Below are 20599 nucleotides of genomic sequence, written 5' to 3'. Positions count from 1 at the left end.
CTGCCCTGAAATGAGGAGATAAGCCTCGCCCAAATCACGGGTGTTGGTGGATACGCAGAGCGGTAGCGAACCCGTGATCCGAGCCATTAGCAATTACTAGACCCCGATCCAAGCGGTTCTTATTCGTGTCACGCTTTCCCAATGGAGAAATCACAGAAGCGGTCGAATTGGGAAGAAAGGAAGAACAGAATTTATTCACACTATGTACAATGATGAGAAGAAGAAGACGCAGTGCAGCCTTAATAACAGTCTTAACTTACTTCCCAGACAAACGGGCCCGTCTCACACACAGACACTCACACGGGGATTGCAGATGAAAATCAGCACATCCAGGGATGGCGTCCGGGCAGCTCTCTCTCCGGTCCCCAGCTCGTACCGCGAAGATGGATAGTAGAGACGGCAGGAGCTTTCCGCGTGTCGTTGGCGCGCATGGGATAATTACGGGGCGAACGGTAGGGTCTGGGCTCTGGTGGTTAATACTGGCGGCTATTGCCGCATTCGCTCGCGTGGCTGCGTACGTAATAGTTCAATACAGCGCTAAGCCTCACGATGAAGTGCTCTCAACCAGCCCTCTTCTCTCAGGCAAGTCCTCCTGGTAAGTTCTCGTGCATAGGTTCTCTGGCAAGTACTTTCATGCGAGTCCTCTCTCATAAGTCCTGTTCAAGGGCTTTGTGCGAAGGCTTTTATAGATACGCCCCGCGAACCTTCTAGCACTTGCTAGACACCCTTACCACGCCCTATCACGCCATTCCCTTCAGAGCCCTGGTTGGCTGGTGGCCCTTACCGTCATCGCTGACGTGCTCCTTGACGCCGCCCCACCTCGACCCCGCGCTCCTCCCTCTTAGGCCTACCTCGTGTTACTTGACTAGTTCGAGCGAACAAAGGGCAGCGAATGCTGCTGGCAGCCAAAGCGTAACAAACTGCTGCGGGTAGCCCAAAGCGTAACAAAATGAGGGATCAGCCAATTGGGACGCGGGATCGATTATGACCATAGATGGAATTGGAGGGTGGCGCAAAAATGAAAGGACCTAAACTCATGGCTTTACACAACGCAGATATTACTAGGGAAATGGCCTATACTCACACATACTATGACATAACTAATACTCTAAGTGGTCCTGCGTGTTGCTTGTGGACTAACTATGGGGGGCAAACCTTTAGCCTTTAATGATGTCATATGTACAAATCTCAAAACCGTAGCAATATATATATATACATACATACATATATACACATACATACATCCAGAGAATTGCCTATTTTAATATCTTAGTGCGATGATGATGATGATGTTTATGATGTTGGTGATGATACTATAGATGTTACTTTAAGATAATATTTATCCATCCCAGATCCATTTCATTTTGTTGTCGAGTGTAATATGTCGGCTGGGCTGAACTTGCTTCTTGCTTATTATCCAATCATGCTGCCTGGCATGTGGAGCTTCTTTTGAACTCCCGTTACTTTCATCGGTTTTGAGCCCACGTTCAAATTCTATCGCAGGTGACCTTCATTACTTTTATTTCCTTCTCGACGGTATGTCGCCAGATCTCTCTTGGCTATCCAATCCTTCTATTCCCGTCGGGTGCCCAGTATAATGCTCTTTTCGGTATATATTGGTCCTTCATGCACAACAGTTATTAATTTCTTTTTTTACATGCGCATTCATATTGGATATTAAATTTGGATATTCATATGTCAGTGGCATTAAAACACAATTGATAAAACAGACAGTTATAAATATTTACGTGAGTGAAAAAAAGAGCTTGTATGTCATTCAAAAGGGTAGAAAGAATAGCCTACCTTTTTGTGAAAGGCAAGCACATGAAAGAATTGGCAAAAACTCCAAAATGATTGGTAGGAATGAGTCAATGTAAAATGAAATCAATAAAAAAGAAATACAAGAAATACAGTAGATCTTCGCTCAGTTCTGTAAATAAAACTTACCTCATGGATGTCGGGATTCCTCCAAATTTCTTACTTTAATGTTATAAACAGCATTAGCGACTGTTTAAAAAGCTAATCATATGTGTTTGTGGTTTATAATATTTTACAAGCCCGGCTATGCCGCTGTTAGACTTTTGGTCTTGTTTTTACTGTGTCTGCCTGTCAAACCAGATTTAAATCATTCCAAACAAGAAACTTATTGTTTTTAAGAACCTTATAAAGGACACAAACAACCGGCATGAATAACTAATGTGACGTGTTCGACAGAGTGGGACGCGTAATCGAAACTGCATCAATGGCGGTAAATTCGGGAATTTATATATTTATACGACCTTTACAATCTTTATTTTATTTAAAAGGAATTACAGTATGTACTTGAACACTGTACAGCACAATTCCCCTTCTTGTCACTTCCAAAACCATTCCATTTAGCAGTACTTGAACATGATAAATAGGGTGGTGTATTAGGGTAATGTACTCGTATAAGACTGCATCAATAGCATTAAACTTCCGGAATTATTTTTACCGATCTTTAAAATCATTATAGTATTTTAATTGAAATATATAATTCAATCCTGCGTGGGTAACGTGTTCGATGAACACTAGTTTTTTTTTTGTGGTGTGAGGCATCTGCATATTGCTTATTATCTCCACACTTTTTGAAAAAAATTGGGGGATATTGTAAAAGGCTCTGTCTGTCCATCCAACATGCTATCTCCACCTAAACGGTTGTGCAGGAATTCACCAAACTTGGTAGTGGTGATCACCGTATGACACAAAGGTGCAAGAGCAGTATTATTTTGGTCCCATCTCCTGGGATGGGGTCAAAAGATCAAATACAAAAAAATATACGGGCACATTTTAAACTAGAGCGAAGTCGATGGCGTGCCATCGCAAATCGACATACTTCCCACCGAAAGCAAAGTTGAAAGATGGCAAAAAGTTCCACCAGAAATGACCCAATATCAAATTTTGAGTTAATTCTTTCCCCTTTTAGCCCCGGTGATCCCAAATCCACACCCCCTGGGGCATGAACGCTGAGGTCAAATCCAAATAATTGTCACGTATTTAATGCGTCCCCCAAGGTCAATTGCACATACAAAGTTTCATTTTAAAATGTTTTACAATGTGCCTGTAAATGCATTTTTCGGTATTTTACCTTTTGACCCTGCCCCTGGGGGTGGGGCCAAAATGATAATGCTCTTGCACCTTTTTGCCATGTGATACTAACTACCAAGTTTGGTGAATTTCTGCACAACCATTTAGGAGGAGATAGCATGACGGATGGACAGACAGACAGACAGACAGACAGACGGAGCCGATTACAATATGCCCCCGTTTTTTTTCTTGAAAAAGGGTGGGGATAATAAAATATAAAATACAAAATGGAACCCATGTGAACATGCAACGAAACATCTTATATAAGGTATACATTGAGAAGGAAATGTAGGAAACAAAAAAACACTTTTGCGAATCCCCAAAAATATCAGTTACTAAACTAAATTCCTGTGTGTCACTTTCACCGGATATCAAAGAAGATAGAAACCATGTATCAAATAATTCTCACAGAAAAAGAAAAACGGAAAAAACAGCAATACAACTGGCAGGCCGATTTCAATGTTGAAAGGCAGTCCAATATACATTCGCTAACAACACGAGTGTCTGTTTCCAGAGCATCGTGAGTGATGCCAACAGAGTCGCCCTGTGGCAGGAACTGCACAGCCAATTAATCCAATTAATGCCAAGATGCGAATGCCTTCTTTCAGGAGAAATTACCCTCATATGTTGTTTTGCCTGAGTGTGCACAGACATGCCTGGATCTTGGGGGAATCAACGCTATTTCAACATAGTGCACAAACGTATGCAAATTTTTTAAAGTACCAATTTTTTTTATTTGAAATGTGTTTTTAAAAATCATTTGGGAGAAACGTGTCATTTTGTAATTATGCCCTCTGCCATCAACCTTGACCAAGGGACACAACCACCAGCTCTTTCCATGCAAAGTGTTTCGCTTGTAATGTCATACGGTGTCATACATTACGCAAGTAAGGCTATTTTGACATGTATAATCCATGTAGCGATAGAAGGATTTTTTTTTGTGTGTACAAGATCGAGGCTCGTGCAAGAGCTAACATTGATCACAAAAAGACGAACTGACACATAATACATAGAACATATGATAAAGCGAGCGGGACACCAGATGGAGAGCAGGGACATCGGGAGATCTGTGGGAGGGAAAGAGCTTGGGGTTAGGAGGCATGGGAAGGGGGGGGGGGGGGTGGGGGGGGGGGGGGATACAATCTACAATATATGCTTTTTCTCTCGATACAATATTTGCTTTTTCTACAAACTGAAATATTCCTTTATCCAATGTTAGGCACGAGGTTTTGATTCTCTTGTGAATCATAACGGACTGATGCTTGCAATCCTGTTGTTGTATGGTCGGGAAATGAATTAGTAAGAACTCCCATCCTTCAGAAGGAATTTTAGGTTTGGCTATTTCAAGTACTCGTAGATTATAGATATCCATTGGTATTCTTCAAACAAGCATCTCGGGCTTTGGCTTGGCACCCTGGCCGACGGAGCAAGACCCTCTCGTTTTACAGCCTTACTTTCCATCTGGCTCCATCTGGTTGTCACAGTCCTTGTGATATTGAGATTTTATAGCAAGCTCTGTGCAGACAGTAGTTCTGAGATTGCAATTCCAGTCACTTACATCTTTTTATACCAAGAGCGAAGGCTTCTTCCTCCAGGGCATTGTATCAGACAGTACATTCCGTCCATCTATGCAAACACAAACGGTGGTATATGCTGTGCTGTACACAATAATAAAGAATATAACTCCAGTACTTCACAGAAACTTTTCAGTCGCTGCACTATTATTCTTTGCAGATTATGAAATAATGTTAAAAGCTTTCATAAAATGGGGGGAAAATAGTCCTTTTGATAAACCTGGTGAGAAACAACTAATTCAACCACACAAGAAATGTCAATTAAACTTTGGGCTTTTCGTGCCAGATATGATCCGTCTTCCCCAGCTCCGGTAGTTCTTCTTCTTCTTCTTCATCACCACTGCTTTGTCTCCTTTTACCCTTTGCATTCTTTAGCATGCTTAGTTGCTTGCCAAATGTTGTACGTAACAACATATGTTTTTCGGATATTGATAAGGAAGTTTATTCAGTCGCAATGATTCAACATGAGCTTGAAGATACTTTTACCATACAAGGAATGATTTGATAGTGTGCGTGATATTTGCTGTTCAAGCACAATATTCACAATCAGACCTGGGGGAAATTAATAAATCTCAATATACCCATGATCAGCAGTAAGCAGTTATACAATAAACCTATAATGTACCTTCCAAAAATGCTTTATAATTAATTACTCATTAAATCTGATGAGATTCTTTTTAAATTCTCATAAAATTTCAGATTGCATGTACAATGGTTTGCCCTGTTTGTGTTCCACGTGAACCCCTGACTTAAGATGCTAGGAATCCAGGTTCAAATCCTATATATCATATGCGGTTGTCTATTGCCGATGCGGACGTCTTTATAATTAATATAAAGTACACTCCTGAATGTGAGATGTGAGCCTTAGACAACTGTAAAATAAAGAAAATACACATGCACAACAGATATTAAATGTGTGGGCTGATATAGGTGTAATTAGTCATTTGATTCAGTTGCCTTTCCCCTGTTTGGGATGACAAATTTCAAGCAGATGACTAAAGAAGCCTTGTGGCAGGCCAAAAGTATCCAATACTTGTACCAAGTTTGATTTAAATCCCTTCGGCTGTCCTCAAGTATCACATTTTTACCTGACATGACCTCTGACCTTTGACCTTTCATGCCGAAATCTTATCAGTTCATCTTGTGATCATCTATATATATAAAACACAGTTTGTGTGTGTGTGTGTGTGTGTGTGTGTGTGTGTGTGTGTGTGTGTGTGTAATGTTACCGATAGACTCCTAAACGGAGAGGCTCACGTGCTTGATATTTGACATAGACATGGCCATTGAGCCTGGGACGAACATGGCCGAACTCAAAATATTTGACGATCCATATTTTTTATTCATATTTACCTCAGCGCATTTCAGCGAAGTACCCGCTAATCTCAGCCGGTTCCAGAGCAGCTCACTGATTCGCTCAGAGCGATCACATGATGTTCCATTACCGCCGCCAGACTGATTCGCTCAGAGCGATCACGTGATGTTCCATCCCGTCACACGTCACACGTTTTTTTCACCTTTTATGCGATCGTGTTTTGTATCGATTTTGTGCGATATGAATTAAATGTCTTTAAAACAGCTGTGAAACGTCTTTCCACAACCCTTCCGTAACCGATTGGAGCAGTTTATTGCCGCACAAAACGAGATCCGCGAAGCGAGTTGGTCGAGCCGTTTCGCTCAGAGCGATCACGTGATGTTCCATCCCGTCACACGTCACACGTTTTTTCACCTTTTATGCGATCGTGTTTTGTATCGATTTTGTGCGATATGAATTAATGTCTTTAAAACAGCTGTGAAACGTCTTTCCACAACCCTTCCGTAACCGATTGGAGCAATTTATTGCCGCATAAAACGATATCCGCGAAGCGAGTTGGTCGAGTCGTGCTGACCAAGATGGCGACATGGCGGCTTCACTTTTCACGGAGTATGAGCGTTCTATATATTTTCAATTCAGTGCGCCCGTGATTTGTGGCATAGACATGACCATTGGGCCTTCACTGTGTAATTTGTGCGAGGCTTTTGTCCGAGTGAGCTTGAGTCGAGAGGGCGAATGTACGGGTTGGGAATGTACGGGTCTCCCTTCCCCCGCCCGGCAACGCCGGTACTGGAGGACGTCACAGGATCGGTGAGTCTCCAAAATCCGCTTCGTGCTGTTGCGAATATGCAGGACTATGTCCGATTGTTGTGCTGCTCTCCGACCATGAGAACTGCAACGTCATTGTTGACTGGCCATCCCCTTCCCTCCCCCCCTCCGCCCTCCGTCCCCCCTTCCCTTCCCCCTCCACCCTACCCCCTCCACCCTACCCCTCCCCCCTCCCCTCCTCCTCCCCCCTCCATTTCCCCCCTCCCCCCTCCCCCTCCCTTTCCCCCCTCCCCCTCCCTTTCCCCCCTCCCCCTCCCTTTCCCCCCTCCCTTTCCCCCTCCGCCCCCCTCCCTTTCCCCCTCCCCCTCCCCCTCCCTTTCCCCCTCCGCCCCCCTCCCTTTCCCCCTCCCCCCTCCCCCTCCTCTCCCCTCCCCCCCCATTCCCCTCCTCTCCTCTCCCCCCTCCCCTCCCCTCCTCTCCCCCCTCCCCTCCCCTCCTCTCCTCTCCCCCCCCCTCCTCTCCCCCCTCCCCTCCTCTCCTCTCCCCCCTCCCCTCCCCTCCCCTCCTCTCCCCCCTCCCCTCCCCTCCCCTCCCCCACCCAGCAATGCCGGGTACTTCTGCCAGGTCCCCCCCCTTCCCCCTCCCACCCCTCCCCCTCCCCCCTCCCATCCCTCACCCTCCCCCCCTCTTCCCTCTCCCCTCCCCCACCCTCCCATCCCTCACCCTCCCCATCCCCCCCTCTTCCCTTTCCCCTCCCCCTCCCCCCTTCCCCCCTCCCCTCCCCCCTCCCCCCTCCGGCCCCTCCCCCCTCGCCTCCCTCCCCCTCCCCCCTCCTCCCATCCCTCACCCGCCACATCCCCCCCTCTTCTCCCCTCTCCCCCTCTTCTCCCCTCTCCCCCTCCCCCTCTTCTCCCCTCCCCCCCGTTCCCCTCCCCTCCCCTCCCCCCCGTTCCCCTCCCCTCCCCTCCCCCCCGTTCCCCTCCCCTCCCCTCCCCCGCCCGGCAATGCCGGGTACTTCTGCTAGTAATATATACTCGAACCAAGTTTGGTCAAAAATTCCATCACTGGTTCGCAAGTTAGCACAGTAACAATGTTTTTACCGAACAGGACCTAACCTTTGACCTATTGACCCCATAATGTAATCCATTCATCTTTTCACCATTACACATACTTCTACAAAGTTTGACGTAGACTTCAGCCATTATGAAATTATTGCGGTAACAAAAACATATTACAGAAACTGACGTTTGACCTTTGACCTCGATGCTGAAGTCGAATCAGTTCACCTTTGCATGGTAATATATATTTATAGCAAGTTTGGTAAAAATGCCATCACTGGTTCACAAGTTAGCTCGGTAACAGAATATTTACCTAATAGGGCATCTGACCTTTAACTTCTTGACCCTAAAATAAAATGAGGTCATCTTTACCTCATTATACATACCTGCACCAAGTTTGACTTAAATACCTTCAGTCGCTCTCAAGTTATCGCTGTAATGAAAACCTATCACGGACGGACGGACAGTCAGACACCGTATTTTATATACTTAAACACTGTAGAACACAAATCCCCTTCTTGTCAATTCCAAAACCATTCCATTTAGATTTTAGCAGGACTTGAACATGATAAATAGGGTGTTGAAAAATAAGGGACTTGTGTGTAATAATTGGATTGCTTCTGTGACGGATAGTCAGATGGACAACCCGAAAATATAATGCCTCCGGTGACTTTGTCGGTGGTGGTATGAAAAATTGTACACATGATCGAGGCTCGTGGAAGAGCTGGAGCAGAATGGAAGGGAACAAAATGGAAGGAAGAAAATACTAACAGCAGTGTATAAAGTGAGAGTGCCATCAAGGGGAGGAGATAAGGAACCTGGGTATAGACAAGCTGAAGGAAACACAGCAAGAAGTGGAAGGGGAAAGTGGGGATGAAACGGAAAAAGGAAAAGAAAAAAAAACCAACAACTAACAAACAAAAAGAGGTAAAGGAGTGGGGAAAAATCACAACAACCAGCAGGAAGGGGGAGTTCTTGCGAATGGGGTCATTTGGGGGTAGATAGAAGATATCATGGGTATGGATGAAGGATGACCCGACGTAATAGGTGAACAGCTGTCTTGAAGCCTTGGAGGGAAGAATGGGACTGAACAGACTGGGGAAGTTGATTCCACGGGCGAGAGAATGAATAAATGAATGAATGAATGATCGTTTTAAGGCCATTTTCTCCGCTAGAGCGGGGGTTAGCCTTGCGGGCCCCATGCAATCATGGTTCCCCGTTTGAGGCAATGTTTTTATGGCCGGATGCCCTTCCTGACGCCAACCCTTGGTCACGCTCTTAGGATGCGCAGGGATACGGTGTACCTATTCTAAACCGGGGTACACACCGGGATCATTCATCCCAGCAAGCTGGTACTCAATTTGCCGACCTCGGAAGGATGACATGCTGAGTCAACCCCCCTGGCGTTAATTCAGCGATCGACCGGGATTCGAACCCAGGATCCTAGGATCCCAAGCCGGCACCCTAACCGCTAAGCAAACACCATGGGCGAGAGAAAAGAGGAACAAGTCAAGTGAATCCACTTGGATTCCGCCCAGGTTGGCACATGGAAATTATGATGTAGCATAATTATCATCTCGGGTCAAGATTTGAAATTATGCCATGGTTTTTGTAAAATTGCTACTAGTATTCACATTATGTACTTTCACCAAAACATACATCATCATAGAAACATACATAGAATTTGGGTCCTCTGGGTCATTTGGGTCCTCTGGGTCATTTGGGTCCTCTGGGTCATTTGGGTCCTCTGGGTCATTTGGGTCCTCTGGGTCCTCTGGGTCCTCTGGGTCCTCTGGGTCCTCTGGGTCCTCTGGGTCCTCTGGGTCCTCTGGGTCATTTGGGTCATTTGGGTCCTCTGGGTCATTTGGGTCCTCTGGGTCATTTGGGTCATTTGGGTCCTCTGGGTCATTTGGGTCATTTGGGTCCTCTGGGTCATTTGGGTCCTCTGGGTCATTTGGGTCCTCTGGGTCATTTGGGTCCTCTGGGTCATTTGGGTCCTCTGGGTCATTTGGGTCCTCTGGGTCATTTGGGTCCTCTGGGTCATTTGGGTCCTCTGGGTCATTTGGGTCCTCTGGGTCATTTGGGTCATTTGGGTCCTCTGGGTCCTCTGGGTCCTCTGGGTCCTCTGGGTCCTCTGGGTCATTTGGGTCCTCTGGGTCATTTGGGTCCTCTGGGTCATTTGGGTCCTCTGGGTCATTTGGGTCCTCTGGGTCATTTGGGTCCTCTGGGTCATTTGGGTCCTCTGGGTCATTTGGGTCCTCTGGGTCATTTGGGTCCTCTGGGTCATTTGGGTCCTCTGGGTCATTTGGGTCCTCTGGGTCATTTGGGTCCTCTGGGTCCTCTGGGTCCTCTGGGTCCTCTGGGTCCTCTGGGTCCTCTGGGTCATTTGGGTCATTTGGGTCCTCTGGGTCATTTGGGTCCTCTGGGTCATTTGGGTCCTCTGGGTCATTTGGGTCCTCTGGGTCATTTGGGTCCTCTGGGTCATTTGGGTCCTCTGGGTCATTTGGGTCCTCTGGGTCATTTGGGTCCTCTGGGTCATTTGGGTCCTCTGGGTCATTTGGGTCATTTGGGTCCTCTGGGTCATTTGGGTCCTCTGGGTCCTCTGGGTCCTCTGGGTCCTCTGGGTCCTCTGGGTCCTCTGGGTCCTTTGGGTCCTCTGGGTCATTTGGGTCCTCTGGGTCATTTGGGTCCTCTGGGTCATTTGGGTCCTCTGGGTCATTTGGGTCCTCTGGGTCATTTGGGTCCTCTGGGTCATTTGGGTCCTCTGGGTCATTTGGGTCCTCTGGGTCATTTGGGTCCTCTGGGTCATTTGGGTCCTCTGGGTCATTTGGGTCCTCTGGGTCATTTGGGTCCTCTGGGTCATTTGGGTCCTCTGGGTCATTTGGGTCCTCTGGTTCATTTGGGTCCTCTGGGTCATTTGGGTCCTCTGGGTCATTTGGGTCCTCTGGGGCATTTGGGTCCTCTGGGGCATTTGGGTCCTCTGGGTCATTTGGGTCCTATATTCCTATCCTATAACATATATATCCTATAACCTATCCTATATATATCCTATATCATATAACATATATCCTATATATCCTATAACATAACATATAACAAATATAACCTATATTATGTACTTGCGAGCGGCCGCGTACCAGCCAAAGGGGTAGCCCATGGTTAGCCTAAATATAGATTTGATGACGTCATGTTTACACATCTGAGCGACAGAAACGGAGCTTCACTTTTGGAGAGACAGAAATTCCCAGGCAAACGCTATAACGCACCAGGTTTACCAACCTGTGCGTTAATAAATGAGTGGAGGTGAGCAGTGAGCCTGGATTTTGGGAGTTTAAGATGAAGAGGGTTACTGGCAGGAGGTGTGCATCCTGCAGAAACCTGGTGGGGACAGAGCCAAGACAGGCAGAGGGTGCAAGACCAAAATGGAGGAGCTAGAATACAGAGATATTATTCAGGGTTTACTATTGACAGAAATCTCCAATGACAAATGTCCAGAGGTTGGTATCTGCCCCTATTACACAAAGATTTGAAATGTCAAGTTTTATTGTTTCAAGCACCAACTCCGACAGTGTATCTCCACCCAATGGATGGGACACAGTGGTTGAATATTATGGATTTAAAATATCGAATAATATTGTCAATATCTCTTTTGTAATGGATTTGAGATTCGAATACAAGTGCAAAAACATCTCATATGGCAGTTGTTTCTGCCCTGGATTATTTCAATGGATTATTTCAATGGATTATTTCAATGGATTATTTCAATGGATTATTTCAATGGATTATTTCAATGGATTATTTCAATGGATTATTACAATGGATTATTTCAATGGATTATTACAATGGATTATTAAAATGGATTATTTCAATGGATTATTTCAATGGATTATTTCAATTGATTATTACAATGAATTATTACAATGGATTATTTCAATGGATTATTTCAATTGATTATTTCAATGGATTATTACAATGGATTATTTCAATGGATTATTACAATTGATTATTTCAATGGATTATTACAATTGATTATTTCAATGGATTATTACAATGGATTATTTCAATGGATTATTTCAATGGATTATTACAATGGATTATTTCAATGGATTATTTCAATGGATTATTTCAATGGATTATTACAATTGATTATTTCAATGGATTATTACGATGGATTATTTCAATGGATTATTTCAATGGATTATTTCAATGGATTGCTTTTGTTGATGGTATCAATTATTATTATTAAACAAGTTGCTGTCCAGTCCCCTGCTTTTTGTTCGCACCATCTGAGCATATCAAATGATCTTTAATTTATCTAGAACGTACGTAAATATGATGAGAATGTGACCCCCGTCACCACGCATATTATCCCCATATACCTCCTCTCTCCTCTCTCCTCTCTCATCTTCCCTTCCCTTACTCCCATTTTCCACTAACCTAGTTTCCCTACTCCGCTGCGTTTTCCATTTCCAATCCCATCCATCTCCACCTCTCTTGGGTTATTTAATTTATATTTTCTCATTTACTCCAGTCTGTGCACAAGTGACAATGCGAGAAGCAGGGGATTTGTGGGGTAAAAGGGGGTGTGGAGTGGGGCGGAGCAGAAGGAGCAGAGGTGGTGGGGAGGTAGTGCGGGGAGGAGGGGTGGGGGAGAAGAGGTGGTGTGGGGAGGAGGGGTGGGGGAGAAGAGGTGGTGTGGGGAGGAGGGGTGGGGGAGAAGAGGTGGTGCGGGGAGGAGGGGTGGGGGAGGAGAGGTGGTGCGAGGAGGAGGGGTGGGGCAGGAGAGGTGGTGCGGGGAGGAGAGGTGGTGCGGGGAGGAGGAGTGGGGGAGAAGACGTGGTGCAGGGATGAGAGGCGGGGAGAGAAGAGGTGGTGCGGGGAGGAAGGGCAGGGGGAGAAGATATGGGGTGGGGAGAGAAAAGATGGTGTGGGGAGGAGGGGTGAGGGAGAAGAGGTGGTGTGAGAAGGAGGAGTGGGGGAGAATAGGTGGTGCGGGATAGAGGGGTGGGGGAGAAGAGGTGGGGCGGAATAGAGGGGTGGGGGAGAAGAGGTGGGGATGAGAGGCAGGGAGAGAAGACGTGGTGCGGGGAGGAAGGGCGGGGGAAGAAGAGGTAATGCGGTGAAGAGGGGTGGGGGAGAAGAGATGGGGTGGGGAGAGAAGGGATGGTGCGGGGAGGAGGGACTGGGGAGAAAAGGTGGGGTGGGGAGAGGAGAGGTAGTGCGGGGAGGAGGAGTGGGGAGAGAAGAGGTGGTGTGCAGATGAGGAGTGGGAGGAGAAGAGGTTGTGTGGGGGTGAAGAGTGGGGAAGAGATGGTGCGAGGGAATGGGGCATGGGGGAAGGGGAGGAGAAGAGGTGGGGAGGAGAGGCAGGCAGAGAAGAGGTGGTGTGGGGAGGAAGGGCGGTGGAAGAAGAGGTAATGCGGGGAGGAGGAGTGGGGGAGAAGAGATGGTGCGGGGAGGAGGGGCTGGGGAGAAAAAGTGGGCGGGGAGGAGGGGCTGGGGAGAAAAAGTGGGCGGGGAGAGAAGAGGTAGTGCGGGGAGAGAAGAGGTAGTGCGGGGAGAGAAGAGGTAGTGCGGGGAGAGAAGAGGTAGTGCGGGGAGGAGAAGAGGTTGTGTGGGGGTGAAGGGTGGGGAAGAGATGGTGCGGTGGATTGGGGCCTGGGGGAATGGGAGGAGGGAGAAGAGGTGCTGCGGGAAGGAGATGGGGGAAGTGGTGGTGCAGAAACACTTTCTACAGACTACATCTCCACGTGTAAGTCGACATGAGCTCACCAGTAAGAATGTGCCGCTCTTATCTTTGCCGAAAGCTGTGCTGAGAATTATGGAGCCAGTAATCCGAACATCCAGGGAGGACAGTCACGGTGGACCTTCGATTCAATTATATCAATAGGCCTATATAATATGGCATCAACTTCACGCTTGGATTCCAATAGCTTATGACATATTTCCACACGGACCACAACCCATTCCCACATTCATCACGAACACATTTGCTAAAGTAAATTTCTTTCGCGATCTTGTTCGGAAGCAATTGCTCTACGCCCCACGGGCACAGCAGAGTTATGACGAGTGCCCGATGGAGCCCCCAGGGAATCACAACCCAAAGCCCGCGAAGGGTCCAGAATGGACTCGTCAAGACTCAAAAGCGGCAGCCATGACGTAAACACCCCAACTCGGTTTGTATATTTCCATCACACTCTCGCTATATCATTATCGACAACGGAAAGATGAATGAAGGGTAAATGAGAGGTTTGTTATACTCATGTGGATAAAAATAATAATAAAACTGTATGACAATTGACAGTTTACAGTCCGCGTTGCGAAAGGAACTGTTGTGTATGAATGGGTATGAGAGGTGGAATAATATAATAATTCATATATAAATAGTGATCTGGATGAGATGGAGCGTCAGAAATGAAGGGAGTAACGTGTGAAGAGTGTAACGTGTGAAGAGTGTAACGTGTGAAGAGGGTAACGTGTGAAGAGTTGAATGTGTGAAGAGTGTAAAGTGTGAAGAGTGTAACGTGTGAAGAGTTTAACGTGTGAAGAGGGTAACGTGTGAAGAGGGTAACGTGTGAAGAGTGTAACGTGTGAAGAGTGTAACGTGTAAAAAGTGTGATGTGTGAAGTGCAAAGTGTGAAGAGTGTAACGTGTGAAGAGTGTAACGTGTGAAGAGGGTAACGTGTGAAGAGTTGAATGTGTGAAGAGTGTAAAGTGTGAAGAGTGTAACGTGTGAAGAGTGTAACGTGTGAAGAGGGTAACGTGTGAAGAGGGTAACGTGTGAAGAGTGTAACGTGTGAAGAGTGTAACGTGTAAAAAGTGTGATGTGTGAAGTGCAAAGTGTGAAGAGTGTAACGTGTAAAAAGTGTGATGTGTGAAGTGCAAAGTGTGAAGAGTGTAACGTGTGAAGAGTGTAACGTGTGAAGAGTTGAATGTGTGAAGAGTAACGTGTGAAGAGTGTAACGTGTAAAAAGCGTAATGTGTGAAGAGTGTAACGTGTGAAGAGTGTAACGTGTGAAGAGTGTAACGTGTGAAGAGTGTAACGTGTGAAGAGTGTAACGTGTGAAGAGTGTAACGTGTGAAGAGTTTAACGTGTGAAGAGGGTAATGTGTGAAGAGTGTAACGTGTGAAGAGTTTAACGTGTGAAGAGTGTAACGTGTGAAGAGTTTAACGTGTGAAGAGGGTAATGTGTGAAGAGTGTAACGTGTGAAGAGTTTAACGTGTGAAGAGTGTAAAGTGTGAAGAGTGTAACGTGTGAAGAGTGTAACGTGTGAAAAGTGTAACGTGTGAAGAGTGCCAGTTAAAGAATCATGATCACACGTGTAGTCGTCATGTACACATTCTCCCACCTTAACTGGACGGTCTCGTTCTGTCTCTCTCTCCCTCTCTTCTCACAACCGCAGAGTCCTCACCACTCGATTCCCCGATTCCCGCCCTCCAAACCAACCCTTTCCCACATACACCGCCCCCCTCCGACCCCACCACAAGCTCAGTCACTATCGTTGTTTATCAGTCTCTTATTGTCTGTATTTCTTTCTCTCTATGTTAATCAGAATGTTTGGCTTTTCTTCTCGTTGTCTGTTGGTTTCATTCTCTAAAATTTGCTCGTTTCCCGAACAAAGATTCCAAATTCAAATGATCAAATATCAGGAGATTTCAATCTTTGTACAAGTTGGTATTGTAAAATTACCCGAACATCACTCATTGTACCAGCTTCGGTGTGTAGTGTAATGATCATGGTAAGGGCATCCGCCCGAACTCGGGGAGGTAGAGGCTCGAATCCCCACCGGCACCGAGTCATGACAAACACCTTAAAATGGTACGTGCTGCTTTGTTGCTTGATGCTCCGCATTTAAAAAGTATAAAGCATGGACAAACAAACATAGGTTGGTCATTATACTACCTGCAGGCTTTCATCGGCATATATATATATATATATATATATATATATATATATATATATATATATATATATATACGTATCCAAACTTCTGGTATGCACCTATCTCCCCCGTGGGTATGTCCTAATGGTATTCTTTTTGAAAATTTTGAAAAAAAAAAAAAAAAACAATTTCAACTTAAATCTTCAACTTCAATTGTTTATAAAATGTAATATCACGTATATTAAAAATAGATTTGTGCAATATAATTGTTTGTATTATGATGTAAACCATGACAAAACAGCAACTCAGGTACAGTCGTCTGTCTATAATTATATATTTACATATCTGGGCAGTGTCTGTTGTCACTGAACTACTTCCTGAAACTTTTGTTTCCGTGGTTATGAAGTGTTTTTAATATCGTGGTGGTGAGGTCTTTTGAATTACGTGATGGTGACGTCTTTTGAATTACGTGGTGGTGAGGTGTTTTTAATTATGTGGTTGTGAGGTGTTTTGAATTACGTGGTGGTGAGGTGTTTTTAATTATGTGGTGGTGAGTTGTTTTGAATCACGTGGTGGTGTGTTTTGAGTTACGTGGCGGTGAGGTGTTTTGAATTACGTGGTGGTGAGGTGTTTTGAATTACATGGTGGTGAAGTGTTTTGAATTACATGGCGGGGAGGTGTTTTGAATTACGTGGTGGTGAGGGGTTTTGAATTACGTGGTGGTGAGGTGTTTTGAATTGCGTGGCGGTGAGGTGTTTTGAATTACGTGGTGGTGAGGTGTTTTGAATTACGTGGTGGTGAGGTGTTTTTAATTATGTGGTGGTGAGGTGTTTTGAATTACGTGGTGGTGAGGTGTTTTGAATTATGTGGTGGTGAGGTGTTTTGAATTACGTGGTGGTGAGGTGTTTTGAATTACGTGGTGGTGAGGTGTTTTGAATTACGTGGTGGTGAGGTGTTTTGAATCACGTGGTGGTGAGGTGTTTTGAATTGCGTGGAGGTGAGGTGTTTTGAATTACGTGGTGGTGAGGTGTTTTGAATTACGTGGTGGTGAGGTGTTTTTAATTATGTGGTGGTGAGGTGTTTTGAATTACGTGGTGATGAGGTGTTTTGAATTATGTTGTGGGGAGGTGTTTTGAATTACGTGGCGGTGAGGTGTTTTGAATTACGTGGTGGTGAGGTGTTTTGAATTATGTGGTGGTGAGGTGTTTTGAATTATGTTGTGGGGAGGTGTTTTGAATTACGTGGCGGTGAGGTGTTTTGAATTACGTGGTGGTGAGGTGTTTTGAATTACGTGGCAGTGAGGTGTTTTGAATTACGTGGTGGTGAGGCGTTTTGAATTATGTGGAGGTGAGGTGTTTTGAATTACGTGGTGGTGAGGTGTTTTGAATTACGTGGCGGTGAGGTGTTTTGAATTACGTGGCGGTGAGGTGTTTTGGATTACATGGTGGTAAGGTGTTTTGAATTACGTGGTGGTGAGGTGTTTTGAATTATGTGGTGGTGAAGTGTTTTGAATTATGTGGAGCTGAGGTGTTTTGAATTATGTGGCGGTGAGGTGTTTTGAATTACGTGGTGGTGAAGTGTTTTGAATTACGTGGTGGTGAGGTGTTTTGAATTACGTGGTGGTGAGGTGTTTTGAATTACGTGGTGGTGAGGTGTTTTGAATTATGTGGTGGTGAGGTGTTTTGAATTACGTGGTGGTGAGGTGTTTTGAATTACATGGTGGTGAGATGTTTTGAATTACGTGGTGGTGAGGTGTTTTGAATTACGTGGTGGTGAGGTGTTTTGAATTACGTGGTGGTGAGGTGTTTTGAATTACGTGGCGGTGAGGTGTTTTGAATTACGTGGCAGTGGGGTGTTTTGAATTACGTGGTGGTGAGGTGTTTTGAATTATGTGGCGGTGACGTGTTTTGAATTATGTGATGGTGAGGTGTTTTGAATTATGTGGCGGTGAGGTGTTTTGAATTACGTGGTGGTGAGGTGTTTTGAATTACGTGGTGGTGAGGTGTTTTGAATTATGTGGTGGTGAGGTGTTTTGAATTACGTGGTGGTGAGGTGTTTTGAATTACATGGCGGTGAGGTGTTTTGAATTACGAGGCGGTGAGGTGTTTTGAATTACGTGGTGGTGAGGTGTTTTGAATTACGTGGCGGTGAGGTGTTTTGAATTATGTGGCAGTGAGGTGTTTTGAATTATGTGGCGGTGAGGTGTTTTGAATTATGTGGCGGTGAGGTGTTTTGAATTATGTGGCGGTGGGGTGTTTTGAATTACGTGGCGGTGAGGTGTTTTGAATTACGTGGTGGTGAGGTGTTTTGAATTACGTGGTAGTGAGGTGTTTTGAATTATGTGGCTGTGAGGTGTTTTGAATTACGTGGTGGTGAGGTGTTTTGAATTACGTGGTGGTGAGGTGTTTTGAATTACATGGTGGTGAGGTGTTTTGAATTATGTGGTGGTGAGGTGTTTTGAATAACATGGTGGTGAGGTGTTTTGAATTACGTGGTGGTGAGGTGTTTTGAATTATGTGGTGGTGAGGTGTTTTGAATTATGTGGCGGTGAGGTGTTTTGAATTACGTGGTGGTGAGGTGTTTTGAATTACATGGTGGTGAGGTGTTTTGAATTATGTGGTGGTGAGGTGTTTTGAATTACGTGGTGGTGAGGTGTTTTGAATCACGTGGTGGTGAGGTGTTTTGAATTGCATGGCGGTGAGGTGTTTTGAATTACGTGGTGGTGAGGTGTTTTTAATTATGTGGTGGTGAGGTGTTTTGAATTACGTGGTGATGAGGTGTTTTGAATTATGTGGCGGTGAGGTGTTTTGAATTATGTGGCGGTGAGGTGTTTTGAATTATGTTGTGGTGAGGTGTTTTGAATTACGTGGCGGTGAGGTGTTTTGAATTACGTGGTGGTGAGGTGTTTTGAATTACGTGGTGGTGAGGTGTTTTGAATTACGTGGCGGTGAGGTGTTTTTAATTACGTGGTGGTGAGGTGTTTTGAATTATGTGGAGGTGAGGTGTTTTGAATTACGTGGTGGTGAGGTGTTTTGAATTATGTGGCGGTGAGGTGTTTTGAATTACGTGGCGGTGAGGTGTTTTGGATTACGTGGTGGTGAGGTGTTTTGAATTACGTGGTGGTGAGGTGTTTTGAATTATGTGGTGGTGAGGTGTTTTGAATTATGTGGCAGTGAGGTGTTTTGAATTATGTGGCGGTGAGGTGTTTTGAATTACGTGGTGGTGAAGTGTTTTGAATTATGTGGTGGTGAGGTGTTTTGAATTACGTGGTGGTGAGGTGTTTTGAATTACGTGGTGGTGAGGTGTTTTGAATTATGTGGTGGTGAGGTGTTTTGAATTACGTGGTGGTGAGGTGTTTTGAATTGCGTGGTGGTGAGGTGTTTTGAATTACGTGGTGGTGAGGTGTTTTGAATTACATGGTGGTGAGGTGTTTTGAATTACGTGGTGGTGAGGTGTTTTGAATTACGTGGCGGTGAGGTGTTTTGAATTACGTGGCGGTGGGGTGTTTTGAAATACGTGGTGGTGAGGTGTTTTGAATTATGTGGCGGTGACGTGTTTTGAATTATGTGGAGGTGAGGTGTTTTGAATTATGTGGCGGTGAGGTGTTTTGAATTACGTGGTGGTGTGGTGTTTTGAATTACGTGGTGGTGAGGTGTTTTGAATTACGTGGTGGTGAGGTGTTTTGAATTACATGGCGGTGAGGTGTTTTGAATTACGTGGCGGTGAGGTGTTTTGAATTACGTGGTGGTGAGGTGTTTTGAATTACGTGGCGGTGAGGTGTTTTGAATTATGTGGCGGTGAGGTGTTTTGAATTATGTGGTGGTGAGGTGTTTTGAATTATGTGGCTGTGAGGTGTTTTGAATTACGTGGTGGTGAGGTGTTTTGAATTACGTGGTGGTGAGGTGTTTTGAATTACATGGTGGTGAGGTGTTTTGAATTATGTGGTGGTGAGGTGTTTTGAATAACATGGTGGTGAGGTGTTTTGAATTACGTGGTGGTGAGGTGTTTTGAATTATGTGGTGGTGAGGTGTTTTGAATTATGTGGTGGTGAGGTGTTTTGAATTACGTGGTGGTGAGGTGTTTTGAATTACATGGTGGTGAGGTGTTTTGAATTATGTGGTGGTGAGGTGTTTTGAATTACGTGGTGGTGAGGTGTTTTGAATCACGTGGTGGTGAGGTGTTTTGAATTGCATGGCGGTGAGGTGTTTTGAATTACGTGGTGGTGAGGTGTTTTGAATTACGTGGTGGTGAGGTGTTTTTAATTATGTGGTGGTGAGGTGTTTTGAATTACGTGGTGATGAGGTGTTTTGAATTATGTGGCGGTGAGGTGTTTTGAATTATGTGGCGGTGAGGTGTTTGAATTATGTTGTGGTGAGGTGTTTTGAATTACGTGGCGGTGAGGTGTTTTGAATTACGTGGTGGTGAGGTGTTTTGAATTACGTGGCGGTGAGGTGTTTTGAATTACGTGGTGGTGAGGTGTTTTGAATTATGTGGGGGTGAGGTGTTTTGAATTACGTGGTGGTGAGGTGTTTTGAATTATGTGGCGGTGAGGTGTTTTGAATTACGTGGCGGTGAGGTGTTTTGGATTACATGGTGGTGAGGTGTTTTGAATTACGTGGTGGTGAGGTGTTTTGAATTATGTGGTGGTGAGGTGTTTTGAATTATGTGGCGGTGAGGTGTTTTGAATTACGTGGTGGTGAAGTGTTTTGAATTATGTGGTGGTGAGGTGTTTTGAATTACGTGGTGGTGAGGTGTTTTGAATTACGTGGTGGTGAGGTGTTTTGAATTATGTGGTGGTGAGGTGTTTTGAATTACGTGGTGGTGAGGTGTTTTGAATTACGTGGTGGTGAGGTGTTTTGAATTACGTGGTGGTGAGGTGTTTTGAATTACGTGGTG

General features: G+C 45.2%; 1 protein-coding gene and 1 long non-coding RNA gene across 7 annotated transcripts in view; one reads left to right on the top strand and one right to left on the bottom strand.

The window, feature by feature from the left end:
* Window positions 1-15237, bottom strand: part of LOC137426994 (cholecystokinin receptor type A-like) — a 68707-nt gene extending 53470 nt beyond the window's left edge. For 2 of the 4 annotated variants that reach the window (XM_078775321.1, XM_078775326.1), the window contains exon 1: window positions 15170-15221. The gene's annotated coding sequence lies outside the window, so the exon portion shown is untranslated. Of the gene's footprint in view, window positions 1-15169 lie in introns of all 4 variants that reach the window. The other 2 variants (XM_068116085.2, XM_078775313.1) reach the window with 2 other exon arrangements.
* Window positions 13544-20599, top strand: part of LOC144891663 (uncharacterized) — a 166383-nt gene continuing 159327 nt past the window's right edge. For all 3 annotated transcript variants that reach the window (XR_013623011.1, XR_013623010.1, XR_013623009.1), the window contains exon 1: window positions 13544-13572. This is a non-coding gene — a long non-coding RNA (uncharacterized LOC144891663). The remainder of the gene's footprint in view (window positions 13573-20599) is intronic.

Source organism: Myxine glutinosa, chromosome 1 (assembly GCF_964187855.1).
Source record: "Myxine glutinosa chromosome 1, kmMyxGlut1.1, whole genome shotgun sequence".
Lineage (NCBI taxonomy): Eukaryota > Metazoa > Chordata > Myxini > Myxiniformes > Myxinidae > Myxine > Myxine glutinosa.
This window is presented reverse-complemented; position numbering and strand designations above follow the sequence as displayed.